Source organism: Mirounga leonina, unplaced genomic scaffold, assembly GCF_011800145.1.
Source record: "Mirounga leonina isolate KUSES-001 unplaced genomic scaffold, KU_Mleo_1.0 Mir_200, whole genome shotgun sequence".
NCBI lineage: Eukaryota > Metazoa > Chordata > Mammalia > Carnivora > Phocidae > Mirounga > Mirounga leonina.
The window spans coordinates 20,151,428-20,170,705 of record NW_023270503.1 but is presented as its reverse complement, the minus strand read 5'-3'; the positions used below and the strand labels follow the sequence as shown (position 1 = coordinate 20,170,705).

Sequence of the window (19,278 nt, the reverse complement as noted above, 5' to 3'; positions counted from 1 at the left end):
GTCTTTGCAAAGGAAGAACAGACCTAATGAACTCTGAAAGACACCAACAACCAGCTCATTAGAGAGCACATGTCTTTGACATAAGCCCCAGGCATCAGATCATTTATATCATCTCATTTTCAGCAGAGAGAAAAGAGGGAGGCTCACCCGCCTCCGGTTCGTATCACAGCCTCTGGGACATAGTTAGCTCAGTTGTCGCTAGAGGGCACTATTATGCCATTCCTGTTAGGGGCAATACTGGGAGGTCTGGATTTACTCCCTGCTGCGGTGTGCAGGGACACTGCCGGCCCAGGGCTCCGGGGGACATGTGCCCTTGTGACCAACCCTAGACTGGGGCCCCGTTTTACCAGCTGTTGGTCCTTCGGGTTGTGCCGGAGAGTGCGGGAAGGTAGGAAAGTCTCAGAAAGTCTCAGACATGTACTTCCTACTCCCCTGGCTAAGGAGAGATTCTAGATGAAAACCAAACTCAGCATATTCCCCCAGGGCTGCACCGCTCAGATGAGCTCGGGGATCAAAATAAACAGGAGCTCTAAAAAACTCCAGACTTAAAGAGATAACTTCTGAATACTCACTAATGACCTAGCCTCTCTCAGGGGGCCTCAGGGAGAGGGGCTAGGTCAGAGCAACCCCCCAGACGCAGAGAAAAGTTGACTCTAATCTACTTCCCTGAGCGGAAAGATTCTACAGTTGCAGGGGTTTGGAACAAAGGGGAACTCACATCAATGATGTGGATGAAGGCGGCTGGGAAAGGTATTGAGTAATGATGACAGATGGGGGGGCGCCTGGGTGGCTCAGTTGGTTAAGCGACTGCCTTCGGCTCAGGTCATGATTCTGGAGTCCCGGGATCGAGTCCCACATCGGGCTCCCTGCTCGGCGGGGGGTCTGCTTCTCCCTCTGATCCTCTTCCCTCTCGTGCTCTCTGTCTGTCATTCTCTCTCTCTCAAATAAATAAATAAAATCTTTTAAAAAAAAATGATGACAGATGGGCAGGGCTGAATACATTGTCTAGCATTTGACTGACAATGAATCTGCTAAATGAAAAACAAAACAAAAAAACCCAGAGGAATTAAAAGTCAACAGGGTACATGATAGACTTTCAGAAAGACCAGGAAGAAGACTTGTTTTGGGGAGCAGCACCAGAAATTACTCTAGTTAATTCAGAATGATGGGAAGTTTGCCAAAGATGTTGTAACTGAACTAACAGGAGTCCGCTCCTTGGTGAGTTTCAGGGACAGACTGCACCAGCTGGAGTTGTCACACAAAGGAAACTTTATCTGCAGCAAATAAGGAGATCATAGGGCATAACTTCCAAAGTCAGGACTCCCCAAGCAGGGTCACGTGAATGGGTTCCTTTTATTTAGGGCTAGGATGAATATTCAGAAAGGAGAGTTTTGTCATCCTATGGAGAGATGGATATAAGGTTGCACAGGCATTTTAAGGAAACATGCCTATACGTACATTGTAGGTTATTTTAATGAGGTCTGTGTTCCTCCCCAGTGGAGATTTTAACATTATAATGAAGCAGAGGTAACTGTCAGGCAAGGGGGAAGGGCTGCAGGATTGCTCTGAGAGCCCTGGGAGGGGGCTGGGCTCATTACCTCAGGTAAGGAATGCAGCACCTTGCTTTCAAAACACACTGGGAATTTCTATACCACTGATTTATTGTCTCTGCTGTGGTTAGGCTATTTCCAGACCTGGAAGAGGGTGTTCGTTTTTGCATTCTCTTTGTTCGCTTAATATCCTTAACTACTGAGATTTTTACATTTCTTTATTGCAAGATGTGTGCTTGGGTAAATAGGGCACAAAGGTCAAGGAAAATAGCTGGGGGCCTAAAATGACTTCTCTTGGGTCAGGAAAGCTATTATCTCATTTTTCTTTTTTGGGGGGGACCCCTAACTTTCTGCTTACAGTCTGGATAAACTACCCCCTAAGGCTAAATCAAATTATTACTTAGCAGTAATGAATGTAATAGAGCAGGGGAAAAAAATACTGACTATCCAGAATTTCTTTCAGATAACCCAGGAAGATACAAGTTGTTAAAATAAGTTCTTATTTACTACAATTAAATAACTAATATCTTTTTTTTTTTTTTTTTTAAAGATTTTATTTATTTATTTGAGAGAGAGAGAATGAGAGAGAGCAAGCACATGAGAGGGGGGAGGGTCAGAGGGAGAAGCAGACTCCCTGCCAAGCAGGGAGCCCGTTGCGGGACTCGATCCCGGGACTCCAGGATCATGACCTGAGCCGAAGGCAGTCGCTTAACCAACTGAGCCACCCAGGCGCCCAAATAACTAATATCTTATGGTGTCATGCACTTTTATATTTCATGTGTTACAGAGTTTCGGTGAAGTTTTCAAATTTATGCAAAAAAAAAAAAGAACAATTGCCATTAACTTCTCCTTAATTTCTACAGAGACTATTGGAATTACATAGAGTTCCTAGGAATATTGCCACCAACTCCAAGATTAAACAGGTGATAAGTGGGATGGATCAGGCTCACAGAGCGAAATCACAGATTTGTCTTTATCCTCCTACAAACACAGTGTTTTCACCTGGAGAAAGCTTTCTAGGAGCGGCTTTTATGGCTTGCTAGCCAGGAGTCCTGTTTTAGTGATGTGGACCTTTGGTTAGGGGTATAAGAGGTTTATGTTATTCACATATTCTATTGCTCTCATAAATCGAGGACTAACAGGTTTTATGGTGCTGTCATTGTTGCTGAGTCTCCTGGCTTCTTTGTTGGTAATTGAGTTTATTTTGTTGGAAATTCACAAAAAGAGAGTCTTTTTGAGCTGTGGCTGAGCACTTGTAGGGAAAAATAGAAAAGGTCATGTTTGCTTGAATCACAAAATTTCTTTTGGCATTTTACTGTTGTCTCTGTGTCCTTGTCTGATTTTGGAACCTGAGAAATGCTGTCTTCCTAACATGAGTTTGGGAAGTGTTCCCTCTTCTAGTTTTTGGAAGGTATGTGTGGAGCTGGTTTCTTTCTCTTTGGGGTTTATTTCATGGATGTTCATTCACTGTTTTCATCACTGTTACTGCAGAGGGGAGTTGTTTGCATAGAAACCCTGAGAGTCAGGCAGAAGCTCTCATATTCTTTTTTTTTTTTTTAAGATTTTATTTATTCATTTATTTGAGAATGAGAGAGAGAGAGAGCACATGAGAGGGAGGAAGGTCAGAGGGAGAAGCAAACTCCCCGCCGAGCAGGGAACCCGATACGGAACTCGATCCCGGGACTCCAGGATCATGACCTGAGCCGAAGGCAGTCGCTTAACCAACTGAGCCACCCAGGCGCCCCAGAAGCTCTCGTATTCTTCATCAGTTCCCATCTGGGGAAACCCTACTCCCATCTCCTTAAAGTTCTGAGTGCCCTTTGGGGGCACAGTCCTTCATATCAGACAGGCCTGGATTCCAATTCTAGCTTTGCTTCTGATTTTCTAAACTTAATTTTCTTGGAACATTTTTTAGGTTTACAGAAAAAAAAAATTGTGCAGAAAGTATAAAGGGTTCCCATTTATCTCTTTTGTTCCCCCTACACAGTTTCTCTTATTTTTTACATCTTGCAATAGTGTAGTCCATTTGCTAGAATCGGTAAGCCAATACCAATTATTAACTAGAGTCTGTAGTTTATGTTAGAGTCACTGCTTGGGCTGCACCATTGTTTGGCTTTGGATGGATGGTCATCGATTGACCATTAAAGAATCATACAGAAGTTTCACTATTCTAAACATGCCCTGTGATACATTTATTGATCCTGCCCCCTACACCCCCAAGCCCCTGAAAACCACTGATCTTTTTACTGTCTCCATACTTTTGCCTTTTCCGGAATGTCATAGAGTTGGAAATCATGCAGTATGTAGACTTCTCAGATTGCCTTCATTCACTCTCCGGATACTAGAGGCCTGGTTATTGTCAAGCCAAGGCTATTTCCCTCTCTAATGGGGCACTAACATGAAGACAATTGGGAGTTTCCTGGAGGAATGTTACATTCCTCCTATCACCCGTACTTGTCAATGGGCTTCAGGTTCAAAAGAAATCAAATTTTATTTATATTTCCTTCCGCCTCAGCCTCCCTCAATTTTATGGAGGGGAGGGTGATGTTAGGGCTTCAGGAAACTGAGTTTTGGGGCTCTTGGAAGTTAGGCTATTGATGAGAAAGCTTCTTCCTTGTAAATCACTAGGACATTTGTAAACTGAGACAGACTCCTGTCCTGCAAGACTGTGATCTCTATCAGTTAACCATTTGTTTTTCCTTTAGGGCAGCCAGGAGTGCCTGAGGAATGTCACACATACCAAATGCAGGGGGTGGGGAGGTGGGGGCAGTGGGGGGTGTTGGAGGGTGCCAGCTTCTGCTTTGTCCTCAGTGAGCCTTCTGCTCTCTCATTTTCATGGCTTGATAGCTTGATAGCTCATTTCTCTTTAATGCTGAGTACTATTCTGTTGTCTGGATGTACTAGTTTATTTATCCACTCACCCACTGAAGGATATCTTGTTGCATCTATGTTTTGACAATCATGAATTATGAATAAAGCTGCTATAAACACCTATGTAGACATAAATTTTCAACTTATTTGGGTAAATGTCTAGAAATGTGACCATTGGATTATATGGTAAGACTATGTTTAGCTTTGTAAGAAACTGTGTTTCCCAGTGTGTTTCCCATTTTTCATTCTCACTGGCAAAGAATGAAAGTTCCTGTGGTTCCACATCCTTGCCAGCATTTGGTGTCATCTGTGTTTTCAGATTTAGCCATTCTAGTAGGTGTGTAGTGGTATTTCACTGTTGTTTTAATTTGCAGTTCCCTAGTGATATAGGATATTGAACATCTTTTTATACGCTTATTTGCCATCTGTAGGTCTTCTTTGTTGAAGTGTCCATTCAGATCTCTTGCCCATTGTTTCGTTGGGTTGTTTTCTTATTGTCGAGTTTTAAGGTTCTTTGTGTATTTTGCATACGCGCCCTTTATTGGATATATGCTTTGCAAATAGGTTTTCGCATCCATGCCTCAGTCTCTTATTAATTGTATGAGCTGGGCCAAAGCTCTTAACCTTTCTCAGCCTTAGTTTTCTTGTCTCAGAAAATGAGTATTACAATATCCTACTTACTTGTAAGATCGTTTTAAGAGATAAAGATGACAAGTCATGTGAAGGAACCCAGGCCACTGTCTGGCTCGATAAAAGCTGGCCTTTTGGCTTTCCCTCCTCTCCCAACACCCAAGCATATGTCCATTTAACACTTCTCATGTTTTATATGTGGTTGTTTTCATCATCAGTGCTTTTTACACTTTAATAAAGTGTAAGAACTGTACACTCTGATTCAGTGGATCTGGGGCAGAGCCTGAGATTCTGCATGGCTAACAAAGCTCCAGGTGATGTTGGTGCTTCTGAGAACACGCTTGGAGTAGCAAGCAGTCACATGTCTGTCTCCTCCTTTACATCAATGCCCTCAAACTTCTGTCTTAACCTATGAGTGGGCTATGAAATCAATTTTGCGGATTAGCAATCATCATTTTTATACACGTGGAATACAATAGAAAATATCACAGGGAGTTAACCATTAACAATATTATTTCAAGAAAAAAGCCTTGGGGCGCCTGGGTGGCTCAGTTGGTTAAGCGACTGCCTTCGGCTCAGGTTATGATCCTGGAGTCCCAGGATTGAGTCCCGCATCGGGCTCCCTGCTCGGCAGGGGGTCTGCTTCTCCCTCTGACCCTCCTCCCTCTCATGCTCTCTGTCTCTCATTCCCTCTCTCTCAAATAAATAAATAAAATCTTAAAAAAAAAAAAAAAGAAAGAAAGAAAATATATTAAAAAAAAAAGAAAGAAAGAAAGAAAGAAAAAAGCCTTAAAGTTACACACACACATCTGCACAATGTGAATATTGAGGTCCAGGTAAAGGCTGTTAATATTTACTGTATTACATCGAAAGAAGGCTAAAATCTTTGCTTGTTCAGGCATATATTGCCAGCCTCAAAAATATGTGTTTGCAACTGATAGGTAAATTAATACTGTTTATTGCAACTGGGGTGTAGAGAAAAGTAAGATAGGTAAGTTTTGAAAGAGTCTGAGTAATCCTCATGATGAAGCAAAGACACAGACTGGGCTTTGAGGAGTAGGGAGGATGACGCTTGGTAGAAAAAGGAGGGGGGTGGGAACGACCTTCCTGCTTTAAGTAGAAAGTGTGCAGTGGAGGGCTCACCTCCAGTGGGGAGCCAAAGGGAAAAGACGGTCCAGGAATGGGAGGAAACAAGGAGCCAGGGACGGGTTGTGAGTTTGGAATTAAAAGGTAAAAGCAGAAACACACTGTGGATTAGTTGGCGTGGGGACAGTAAAAGGAAATGAGGCAGGAAGCCCGGCTAAATTTCTCTCCTGTATTAATACAGGAATCAGCTGATAAGAGCCTGAGTTAAGTTAATGGCAGAGAAAATGAGGATCACAAATCAGTCCACAGGATAATTCAGTGCCCTAAGCTCCCCCTCTATTCGTACCGCTGTGGGGTATCCCAGTTAAGAGAAGGAAGCACACTTGTAAGCCTCTTTGCCTACCTTATCAGATATCTCGTGATGAGGGGAATGACTCTACTTCGTCCCTGGGGTAGACTCAATGTGTCAGTAGAACATGAAGTAGAGAAGGGAGGGCTGGGGTGGGAATCGGAGATTCTAATCCACCTGTCTCTTTATCTCTGTCACACTCTTTCCAAACCTGTCCTCCACAGCTTCTCACACCGCCAAATAAAGACAGACCCACATCTAAACAAGCAGCACCGTTCGGAGTTTGACCATCCTCATGAGCTTCTGGTTATGCAGCCAGGCATGGAAGAGCTGGGAACACCTGAGAGATTTTCCAACCTGACTGTTTCATGTTACAGACAAGGAAGGGGGCGGTGAGCAGTACACATTACACATAGGGCAGCAACTGACCAGGGACAAGCACTCCGGGGGGGGCAGAGGGAGAGGGAGGAGCAGACTCCCCACCGAGCAGGGAGCCCGACTCGGGGCTCGATCGCGGGACCCTGGGACCACGACCGGAGCCAAAGGCAGACGCTTAGTCCACCGAGCAACCCAGGCGCCCCACCACAGACGTCTTCTAAATGAAACAGAGGAGATCAGGGAAAGGATTACAACCCAGAACCTCTGCCTTCCAGACCACTCTCCTCTTCTGCTTGCCCCTCAGCTGGCTCTTCCCAAACCCTTACTACCTGAGAAAAATCCGAGCTCCAAATATTGGGGCCACACAGGGAAACTGGGGTTCATCCTAACACTCTAAGACGGCGCATGCTGCCGTTAGTAAAAGGTGCGTGAAGGAGGAAGATGAGTTGATGGGAAAGCCAGGAAATTCAATTCATTAAGATGTCAGAGCCCTGAAAAAACCAGGACCCACTTGTGAAACCCTGAAATAAAATAATGGGTTGGGCTGGCCACAGGGGTCCAAGGGTTCACAGAGAAGTGTGAGTACCAGAGGTACCAAGAAGAAAAACAGCTCCAGGAATCCCTCAAAGCCAGCAGTACTTCATTTCCTACAACTCCATTTTAGCCTGGCTGTGTTTTTTTATGTTGTTTGGGGGCTGTTTTATTAAGCCCATGGATCCCTCAGACAGGTATATAGCAAAAAGGTGAACTAAAAGGAAGAAAAAGATTTGCTATGCAATGGAGAGAATAAGGAAAAGGACTATCTTTTGTGGGGGGACTCTGGAAAACTCAGGTCTCTATATCTACGCCTGTTCCCTTTCTTCTTAGTTCCCAGAGGTTAAAAATGGACAATTGGAAGCCCAAGGGGAAGTTCTGAAGAGGGGGGTGACCCTTCCTGGTGTGTTGGAAATCCCAGGACTGGTGAGTCAGGAGGAAAGCAGAGGGGGTCTCTTGGCTATAAGCATGTAAGATTTACATTCCTTGGTCCTAAAATCGAACAGACCAGGGCTGAATCTTGGCTCTTTCGTCATGGGCAAGTTCTTAACCTCCTCAGGTGGTTTGCATTTCAAAAATGAAGACAATGACCGTAACTTTGTCACAGGTTGTTTTGAGAATTAAGTGGGATAGTGCCACTCAATACAGTATTGTTAGCTTTAGGCGCTTTGCTATATAGTAGATCTCCAGAACCTACTTATCTTGCATAAGCTAACAGTAACGTATAACTAGTGGTATTGTATCATTTAAGGATAGTATTATATACTGTAATAGCTAATGGTATTGTATACTTACAATTTGCAAAGAAGGTAGACCTTATGTTAAGGGTTCTTACCACTAATGATAATTATAGTAATAACAATGGGGGTAAGAGCAAACTTTGGGAGGTGATGGACATGCCTCTGGCTTTGATAGTGGTGATGATTTCATGGGTGTCTAAGCAACCCCTAACTCATGGAGCTGTATACACTAAACATGTCCACTCTTTACGTATCAATCAGACTTTAATAAAATGGTTAGAAGGTTAAAAAAAAAACAAGAATGCCATCCTGCACTGTGATTTCAGCAGGGTGACCTCAATTCTCCTTGGTCGGTTTATGTGGTCTCCTCAAACAGATCTGTTTCTGAGTCCCTGGGAACAGAGAATAAAAGCAGAGAGATCCTTTTCGCCAGGGGGGAAGAATGAAACTGGCAGATTGAGTCTTGTGTTCAGGTAACATCCTGCCAGCCAAGTTGTGCCTGTTTGCAAAGGTCCTCCAATGGGATTCCTCAGAGGCCAGTCTGCATGGGATTCTCATGTCCCTGAGCCCGCATCTGGGAGCTTGGGTTGACTCTACATCACAGAGACTGCTCTTTGAACAAGTATTCCAGCACTCAAGCATCCGAAATAATGGTGCTCTTCAAAACAGATGCTCCTGGAGGCTAGTGCTTATTTCTTTGTTGGTAATGTACCCACTGTGTTAATTCCCACTCTGCAAAATATTGGGGATTCTTCCTTCGGTATGATCCCAGAGGCAGTTATAAATTAAAAACAGAAAAATTGCTCATCTTACATTTGGTTGCTGAATTGTGTTCCCCAACTTTATCAGTCATGTGATTTGTTTTTAATTTTTTTTTTTTCCATGAGAACAATAATGAATAGGACTTATTAAGTATGTTAAGTCCCTGAGCTATGTGTTTTCCAACAACTTTCAAGGCGGGAAAGGTCATCCTGGACATAATCCCCAGTTTTTAGTTGTCATTCCAATAAGCTTCTCACTGTAGAGTCTCACTCAGAATTGTTTAATTCCAAAGTCAATAAAATTTCCATTAGGGTTAAGTGATTGTTTACCAAGTTTCAATCTATCTTTAAATGACCAAAAATTGCCAGAGAATGTGCTATGGGTAATTCTAAAAGAGGCTGTCTGACATATAACTTGAGTCAGCTCTATTAAAATAAATTTATATACTCACCTAATGTATAACTACTTTGAAGGAGGGGTGATTGCTCATTTCCTACCACATATTTCATGTTTAGTTGGGAAAATGATTTCCATCTCCACTCTAATCCATGGGTTCTCTCCTTATGCTGTATTCCATTTTATTTTTGGCCTGAAAGGAATTTCTAGAATGTTTACTAGGGTCTATCTGGCTGCCTGTATGTTTACTGCCTGGTTCAGGGAAGACTGGTGAAGCTGTTATTAATTCAGCACACCAGCTTGCCCAGGTGCCTACCATGGCTGCAAGTCAGGTCTGAAACAGCTTTTCATATCTTTGAGCACCCTTCGAGTTCCTCTTCATCTGATGGTTGAGTAGCCTTTCACCCCAGTGATGCCACAGACAGTTTGCTCACCATTTAAAATAGAAAGCTGAGCTGGATTGGTATCCAAAGGTGATGTGGACTGCACCAAAAAGTAGAGCTTTAAGCTCTCACCAGGAAGCACAGCCCAAACTTAATGAAATGGGTATGAAGGAATCCAGAAAGTGCTTGGCACAGAGAAAATACTCTGTTGATATTAATGTCTTCCTGTTCTTCCCTGAATTGCCTGAATTGCATGTCATGTGCATACGTGGGCTGAAAGAGGTATTATTTCAGGAAAAATAGTCTAAGAATCATGTGCTTTTCGAGATATTCTGAACTCTATCACAGCACTGCTTAGATGGGTTGTAAATTCACTTCACAGAGCCTCTTGACCAGTGATTATCTGCTCTGTTTCAAGAAACCCTAAGGTTTCACAAGTCATCTTACAGAGTTTATATACATATAGCATATACATACACACATACATATGTGGATAGATAGATAAGAAAGAAGATATAGTGGGGAGATAATGGAGGGAGAGAGAGATTAGCACATAAAAGATTACTCAGAAATAACTGTTTCTTTCATTTTTTTTCTGTTTGCCCTACGACTAGCTCTCTAATTAGTTTACAACTAGCTCTTTATATATTCTGGATATTAACCCCTTATGACCTATGTGGTTTGCAAATATACTCTTCCATTCTATAGGTGGCCTTTTTATTCTGGTGATTGTCTCTAACAATGCACAATATTCCTAAATTTGATGTAGACCCAGTAGTCTATGTTTGCTGGTGTTGCCTGTGTTTTTGGTGACATATCTAAGAAATCATTGCCAAATCCAATGTCATGAAACTTTTCTCCTGCATTTTCTGCAAGGAGTTTTACAGTCTGGAGTCTTACAGTTACATCTTTAATCCATTTTGGGTTAGTTTTTCTGTATGATGTAAGATAGAGTCCAACTTCCTTCTTTCGCAGGTGGCTGTCTAGTTCTCCCTACTCCAAGGCACATAATTTTTTAGATAGCAACATAACTCAACTTCATGGCTCAAATATTAAGGTTAGTATTTATTTCATATTGTACATGTGTATTTGACATTTCTTTGTATTCCAGTGTCAATTAGATCTATAATCATAGCTGCTGCATCTGCTTGAAGAGACATGGAGTAAACTCTGTCTCTGATTCCTTGTCTATGGACAAGGATTTAGCTAGTTGGATTTAGCTAGGATACAGACTAGCACACCTCTGACCCTGTTACTCTCCTGGTTTGAGCTGGTATATGTTTGTATCCCTACTGAGGTTTTCATTTTTGCTTCTCCCTTCTCAGATGAATTTGTAATTATAGGTGATTTCTTTGGCCAATGTCCTGGATCCTTACGCCTTTCCCTACCTCCTCACTGTTACTATAGACAACTCTTAACTGAGAATTTTTCTTTTGACCTTCTCAGGTCTTTACCTCCCCAGGTATGGGAGCATGGAGTCCTTAAAATAAGGAGGAACATAACTACTCAAAAGAAGGTAGAGCCCTAATACTTTCATAGTGAGAAATATTTAGAAGAGCCAATTTTGAAAAAAAAAGAAAAAAAAAGAAAATGCCATTTATCTACATTATATTAAGATTAATTATAAAATATAATATAATTATTCCACAAATTGTATGATGACACTTTAGACCCGTGGCAATTTTAGTTTACACTCAACTTGAGCCCCCATTCAGTACTGGTATTTACCAGTTTTACAAAATTTAACAAAACTGGTGTTTTATTCTTATTATTTTGCTTTACTTTCTGTACCAATTCTAACTTGGCTCATTTATTGAGCCAGTGTTTCTCAAAATGGGATTCATGGACTGGCTGCCTATGAATCATCTGCGTAACTTACAAAATTCAGTTCCTGGGTGGACCCTACGATGGGCTTCTCGGTTTGGAACAATCAAATCTCAATTAATTTTGAAAGCCCAGCACTTTAAATTTTGTTTTACAAGTACCATTGTCACTGATTTTTTACGTTACTTGTTCTTTAACTTGGCTGAGAGATTTATCTGAACTCTAGCCATTATCGTCTGTATTGATCTTGTGGACGGATCCCTGGCACTTTCTCTTCTTTTCCTGCTGTACCTGAATTCCCTGGATCCAAGGCAAATTTCTGCTTGTCTTCACTTGTCCCACACGGTGTGTGCTCTCTTTCAACAGTTGTCCGCCGCCCTCTTCTATTAACTGTCAGCAGTGCCTCCATCTCTTTCTTAGACTTGGCATTACTTGTCATGGGGCGCAAGCATCCACTGATTATTGAATAGCCATGTACTCTTCTATAGTCCTCAGTCCCCTTGACGTCAGGCAGGGCCATGTGGTTTTTTGGCTGATGGAACATGGGGCAAATGACTAAGGTCACTTTCAGGATGAAACTTTTAAGAGTTGGTGCTCAATTCTTAAATTCTCTTTTTTCCCACAGAAGCAACATGTAGACATGGCAGCCTAACAAATGCAAAACAGCCAGAATCGGGGCACTTGGGTGGTGCAGTCAGTTAAGCATCCAACTCTTGATTTCGGCCCAGGTCATGATCTCAGGGTCGTGGGATCGAGCCCCACATGAGGCTCCAAGCTCAGCGAGGAATCTGTTAAAGTTTCTCTCTCCCTCTCCCTCTGCCCTTCCCCGTGCTCATTTTTTCTCTCTCTTTCTCTCTCTCTCAGATAAATATATAAATAAATCTTAAAAAAGACAAACAGCCATCATCTAGAACTAATGATGTAATGTATGGGGATTAACATAAGAATAAACAACAACAACAACAAAAAACCAAACAGCCAGAATCAAAGAATCACTTCAAACAGGGCAACTTCTTTAAAGATCTTATCTTCCAACTTACATCAGAATTTACGTGAGTAAGCAATATATCTTTATTGCATTAAGCCACAGAGATTTCAGGACAAATGTCACTAAGTTCAGCCTAGCCTATGCTCACTAACATAGTGAGGTACATATTAATCTCTTTGTTTTGCCACATTAAGCTTTGTGGTTCTAGTGAGTATGTAATACAGGTGGGTCTATCCCAGTTTTCATTGACCATTTGACTTTGAGCACATTAATATGAGAAATAGCCTATCTATAAGGTATTTCTAGTAATTTAGACTTGTAATCACTGATGATTCTAATAGGTCTTGTGAAGTTCCATGTAGACTGCAGCACTGGTTACTTCTTGTTTATGTGGGTTTCTCCATATCTTTGATGAGTGCTGGTTTCTATGACTCCACTTCCCAATACTAAGAAATTCTTCGCTTAGCCCCTTTAAACAAGACTGTTACAGATAAAAATGTCAATTTTACCCAACAGGACGAGTAGTATGTTGTAGAAATTGGGGGTATCCTTCCTATCAGAGCCACATTTCCAGTAATGAGGCCATTTTTACCTCTCTGGTGTAGATCTTACTACAGCACTTTAGAAACAACAGGTACTTAATGTATGTTTATTGGAATGAGCTTGTTAATCATCTTTTTCTTTTGGACTCTGCCTCTTGAGGGGAAGGACTGTGTCTTGTTTCATCTTTATGCTCTACACAATGCTTTGTTCATATTAAGAGCTTGGTAAACATGTGATTTAAATTTAGCAAGTAAGTCTGACAATTATGAAATTGGAAAAGCATAATACTTGGGCTATCAGGTGACTAGTGAGCCTCCATCTGGTTTTGATCCTGATGAATTAATGTCAATGAAATATTCAGCAGCAGCATCTCAGTGAGCCATCTATTTACTATATTTCATGTTCCTCCCACATTCAATATTTAGTCATAACATTTATGGACAATAAGAATAGCAAACAAGTATGTAAGGCCTCTAATCTCAGCATGGCATGCTCGTGAAAATTGACACTGGGCTTTTTTACATGTCAGTGAGATCAATATAGTCTCATCATCACCCTTCATAAGATGAATTCAACTCTTGGATGGAAATATATATATATATCCATTTCTTTAAAGGAAAGTAATTCTGTGTAAACATTCCTCTTTGCTAGAGGAAGATTTCCACCATTAAAATGTTATTCTTCTTCAGAAAAAAAAATCACCGGACCTTTGTTATTTGAAATGATTTACGAATTATTGTGATTAATTTCTGGTGCAGCTAGAATTTCTTTGGTCATATTTTTCTCATGTAACTGAAGAAATATTTTCCCACTCATTTATCTCCTGAATGGCCATTGCTCTGTTGACATGAACTTCATAATTAGCAACTCAATATGTCTCCTTTATCTAGAAGCAATTCATTATAGTATTTGGTAACAAGCTTTACTCCACTTTGGGACATTCTTCCTGCTTGATGAATAGTGATTTTTTTTTTTAAATATTTTTTTATTTTTATTTTTTTTTAATTTGAGAGAGAATGAGATAGAGAGAGAGAACATGAGAGGGGGGAGGGTCAGAGGGAGAAGCAGACTCCCTACTGAGCAGGGAGCCCGATGCGGGACTCGATCCCGGGACTCCAGGATCATGACCTGAGCCGAAGGCAGTCGCTTAACCAACTGAGCCACCCAGGCGCCCCGAATAGTGATTTTAAAAAAAAAAAAAAGTTATGGGTTTTCCTATAATATCTACTCACATATGGCCTTGCAAATAATATATATCTTAATATGAATGTTAAAAGTCTGTACAGTGATCATTATTTTAAGAAATAAAACTTAAAAAATATTTCTTGGTAGAATTTGTAATATTTTTAAAGAGTGTAAACACCATATTGTTGGTTATTCAAATTGATCGCATGTTTATGAAATTCTTACTAGGTACCCAATACTATACTAGGCTCCAGGAATGCAGAAAAGGATTATACAGAAGCCCCTATTCTCAAGGAATTCATGATCTAGTCAATAAGATGTGTTTGCATTCAAAATGTTATTATTGTGGTGAATACTCTCACTGGTTTACTTGAGAGGAGAGAGATGACATTAGGCTTAACACCACTTACGAGCAGTTGTAGGTAGAAAGGGGCGAACAAGGAGGAAGTAGGGTCAGAAAAAGGTAAACGCTGAGTTGTTTCTTAAAGGATGAAAAACATGTTACCACATTGAGAGAGTTAGGGCTTCTGTAGCTTCCTAGGCAGAGGGAAGAATATATTTAAAAGTATGAAGCGGGGAGCCTGGGTGGCTCAGTTGGTTGGGTGTCTGCCTTTGGCTCAGGTCATGATTCTGGGGTCCTGGGACCAAGCCCCATGTCAGGCTCTCTGCTCAGCGGGGGGCCTGCTTCTCCCTCTCCCTCTGCCTGCCGCTCCCCCTCCTTGTGCTCTCTCTGTCAAATAAATAAATAAAAATCTTAAAAAAATTTTTTTTTTAATTTTTTTATTTATTCATTCAAGACACACAGAGAGAGAATATGAGCAGGGGGAGAAGCAGAGGGAGGGGGAGAAGCAGGCTCCCCGCTGAGCAGAAAGCCCGATGTGGGACTCGATCCCATCATGACCTGAGCCGAAGGCAGATGTTTAACCATCTGAGGCACCCAGGCGTCCCTTTTAAAATTTTTAAAAAATAAAAGTTTGAAGGCATACATACTGTGTTTCTTGACATACATTCAGACTGAGAAGATGTTGTTTCAGGATATATAGGAGAAAGAAGAGGGAAATCAGACTAGAGAGATTCAGGGGTCCGACCACAGGGATATAATGCCAAATCAGAATTAAGCCTTTACCTTCTAGGAAAATGAGCAAGTGATGAAGGATTTTGCACACAAAGTTGCATAATCAGGAGAATTTGTAGCATCGAGTTTCATGATTAGGAAACAGAAAGTCATATGACAAATCACTCTGCCAGTTTTACCATCTTTAAACCCTATTAAATGATATTAGAAATTTTAAGTCAAACATCACAGACTTCACTAGCTGGTGATTAAAACCATGGTCACATTTTAGCAAGAAACCAAATCTATGGGTTCTGACTCTGTACATGATGACTAGCAGGAAGATCCTTAATTTCAAGGAAATTCCTTCTGTGGATACTCTCCAATTTTGGGGACCAGTGAAGGCTCCTCTCTTCTGTTATATCCTCTGGTGTTTGGTGAGGCACAGATATGTCTTGCTACTTACTTCTCTCCCCATCACTGCTGTTTTCCCTAGACTGCAGATCCCCAAGCAGTCCCAGGATGAGTGTATGTTGTAGGTCCCCACTGTATCACCAGACCCTCCACCACTTGTCCAGTTCAGTGTTATTCACTGAAGTGGATAACAGAAAAGCTGCTTACCATCTCAGGGACAGTTACCTTTGTATGTGAGTTATTCTCTTCCCACAGGGCATGACCTTTTAGGATGGTAGGGCAGGTCAGAGAGTAAGCATAAGCACATGTAGTAACATAGGTCAGGGAAGTGAATCTGCCCTACCCTGGCAGTCTCCTTGGTTTATGATGGTGTGTGTGTGTGTGTGTGTTTTCTGAGTCATCTGCTTCTCCAGTTGTGGAGGGAAAATAGAACATGGTTATCAGAAGTAATGATGATTACAGATAGGTTTCACAGTCTTTTCCATCTGCTCCAATTAAAGATACCTATTTCACTATTTCCATAACTTCTGGAAAGTTAGGATATCCTAAGATGTCTTGGGGAAAGGTATGACCTTAGTCTACATAATGGCCAGCTTAGCTCTGATACAGCAAACAAAGCCTACAAATATAGCACATTTGATAGACATAGGATGACTATTGGTCATAGTATTTCAAGAAATATTTGTTAAACTTCCACAGTGTGTTGAGTAATACTTCTACTGGGTAAGGTGATTGTTATGAATCTTCACCTTTTCCAGTAGATCACTTCTGGGGGACAGAGCTCCCAGGGTGAGAAGGATATGTCTTGTTCCTAGTTCTCTTCTTCTGTTTTCTAAAGGTAACTATAGGCAGGTGTCTGGGATGTGTGCATTTGAAATGACATGGAAAACTATACTTTCACCCCTCAAAAAAGGATTTGCCATTTGTGACTGAAAAGAAAAAGTTTTAAATGTGATAAATGTTGGACACCGTTTTGGTCTGTTCTGTCATATATGCCTTTGTTTTTTGGAACTTTCCCTATTTTGTGTGATCTTGATAGAAAGGTCAGTCCTATAATACATTATTTCCTAAAATAAGGATGAGCCTGCGACATGTGGTGTGCTGACAGTCTGCCTTTCCAAATGAAAAAGTCCTGATTTGTTGAGTTTGCATTGGTTCTGTCTCCAATCATCCCATCATGGCTGACTTCAGTCTCCCAACATGACGTCACTAAATGTGGAGTTGGGGAGAGAAGCACAGAATTGGCTCTCTAAAGTTGATATAAGCCCACTTCAGGTCACTGCCAGCAGGTTGATCCTGAGACTCTATACCCCTCTGGACACTGAGATTGGTCCAGGATTAAGTACATAAATCCAAACAATACTGATGAAGAGCGTTGTGAAGGATTGGTACAGCAGCTTGTGGGGAGAGTACCATAAACTTTCCCCTGAGACTAAGGCTGTGAGGAATATGTAAACTTAGGGCTACTAGTCACCACCTTGTTACCCTATGAAGAAAGTATATGTGAAAATAAGGGAAGATGGTGGTAGAACCAAGAAGTGAAGAGACAGAGTCCAGGTGAGCATTTGAAATCCTGGTCCTAGTTTTACCTGGCCAGATTCAGCCCTCTAGGACTTGCTGATTACATAAGAAAACGAATTCACTTTTTTACATAAGCTAATTGGGTTTCTGTCACTTGCAAGCAAAATAATCCTCATCCTAATGAATAAAGAATGTCTTAGAACAGGGGATTTATATTTTTGTATACTGAGAATGGAAAGTTTAGAAATCTTCGGGGACCCATATAAGGATGATTAGGCTTTCCTTAAATAGGAGGTGTGCAAAAGAAAACCTGAAATTTCTTTGGGAAACAAAACCAGTGAGGAGACCACAAGAGCAAAGAGAGAGTGACCTACACCAAAAGACTCCAGGAGCAGCAGAAGCCAAGCGACTTGGCCAGAGAGTTTGTGCTTCTCCGCCTTTTTTTTATCACCTATATGTGCAAAGAGGGGAGGAGTAGTGATAGTCTCCTGGAGGCTAAACTCGATCTACTCTAAAAATTCTATCCTTTTTACTATTGCCAGAGTTATCTTTATAACTGGACATCTGATTGCTCCATCTTAAATGTAAAATGCTTTCATAATTTCCCTTTCATGATATTATGATTTATAATATGAAATGCATAAAGACAACAGGTCTTTGACCCTGTGTCTTGCACAGAGCTCCTAAAACCCTCAGAGTCTCCCAAGTGAGGAGAACAACAAAGGTACCTTTTGTTAAGTTAATGAGGTGGATTTAGGAAAGCACTTAAGGAGGGAGGCTGGTTTCCAGGGGAGTCAACCCTGTGATTAGAAGGTTGGGGCTACCAGCTCCACACCCTGACCTCTGGGGAGGGGAGAGAGACTGGAGGTTGAGCCAGTCACCAAAGGCCAATGAATTAGTCAGTCATGCTTATGTAATGGAGCCTCCATAAAACCTTAAAAGGAAGTTGTTTGGAGAGTTTCCAGGTTGGTGAACACGTGGAAGTTCTGGGAGAGTGGGGCATCTGGAGGGGGCATGAACTCTGCACCCTTGCCACATTTCCTTGCCCTATGCAACTCTTCCATCTGGATGTTCCTGAGTTATATCCTTTTATAGTAAACCAGCAATCTAGTAAGTAAGATGTTTTTCTGAATTCTGTGAGGTGCTCCAGCAAATCAGTCAAACCTGAGGAGGGGGTTATGGGAACCTCGAATTTATAACCAGTTCATCAGAAGTACAGGTGATAGCCTGGGCTTGCAACTGGCGTCTGAAGTGGGGGTGGGAGGGCAGTCTTGTGGGACTGAGTCCTTTGCCTGTGGGATCTGGTAGTATCTCCAGGTAGAGGGTCAGAATTGAGTTGAATTGTAGGACACCCGGCTGGCGTCAGAGCATTGCTCCTTGCTGATGGAGAGCACCCCTCCCATATTGGAAATGGGTGATAAGACCCTTTACCTTGGCTCTGGCAGAAAAAAATTAAAACCCCTTTTCACGGTCTGTTAGTCCCTTTACAATGTAGTCCAATTCCATTTCATTCTCCTCAGACACCTACCTCCTAGGTCCCCTGCTCGCATGTGTCTCTGGGTATTTGTGTCCTAAAAGGTGCTCACCCTGCTGCCAAACTAGTTAAGACCTACTTGCTGTCTATGCTTTAGCACAATCATCATTTCCTATAAGAAGTATTTCCAGATTCCTCCAGGAGGCGTTGATAACTTCCATTTCTATTCTCTCTATTGTAGCACTGATAAATTTGTTTGCATTTTCATTTTTGTATAACTGTTCCCAGCTAGACTGGAGACCCTTGAAGATGGGTTCCCATGACTAAGCCTCTTAAAAATGTAGTCTAAAGGGTGTCACAAATATAAGCCTTTAGGTTGTCTCAGCAGTTAAAGTAGCAGGCTGATTCTGTTCCAGAATATTTATTAAATGTCAGCCATTCTTCAGGCAAGTGGAAAGATTGGCAAGACATAGGTTAAGTCCTTTACATTCTAGAGCAGAATATAGGTAGGGGGGAGATAGATAGATAGATAGATAGATGATAGATGATAGATAGATAGATAGATAGATAGATAGATAGATAGATAGATAGATAGA

General features: G+C 41.5%; 1 long non-coding RNA gene across 1 annotated transcript in view; it reads left to right on the top strand.

The window, feature by feature from the left end:
• Positions 1 to 7,662: 7,662 nt before the first annotated feature.
• The window catches only part of LOC118024737, an 86,993-nt gene continuing 75,377 nt past the window's right edge, over positions 7,663 to 19,278 (top strand). The window contains exon 1 of the long non-coding RNA XR_004683193.1: positions 7,663 to 7,824. This is a non-coding gene — a long non-coding RNA (uncharacterized LOC118024737). The remainder of the gene's footprint in view (positions 7,825 to 19,278) is intronic.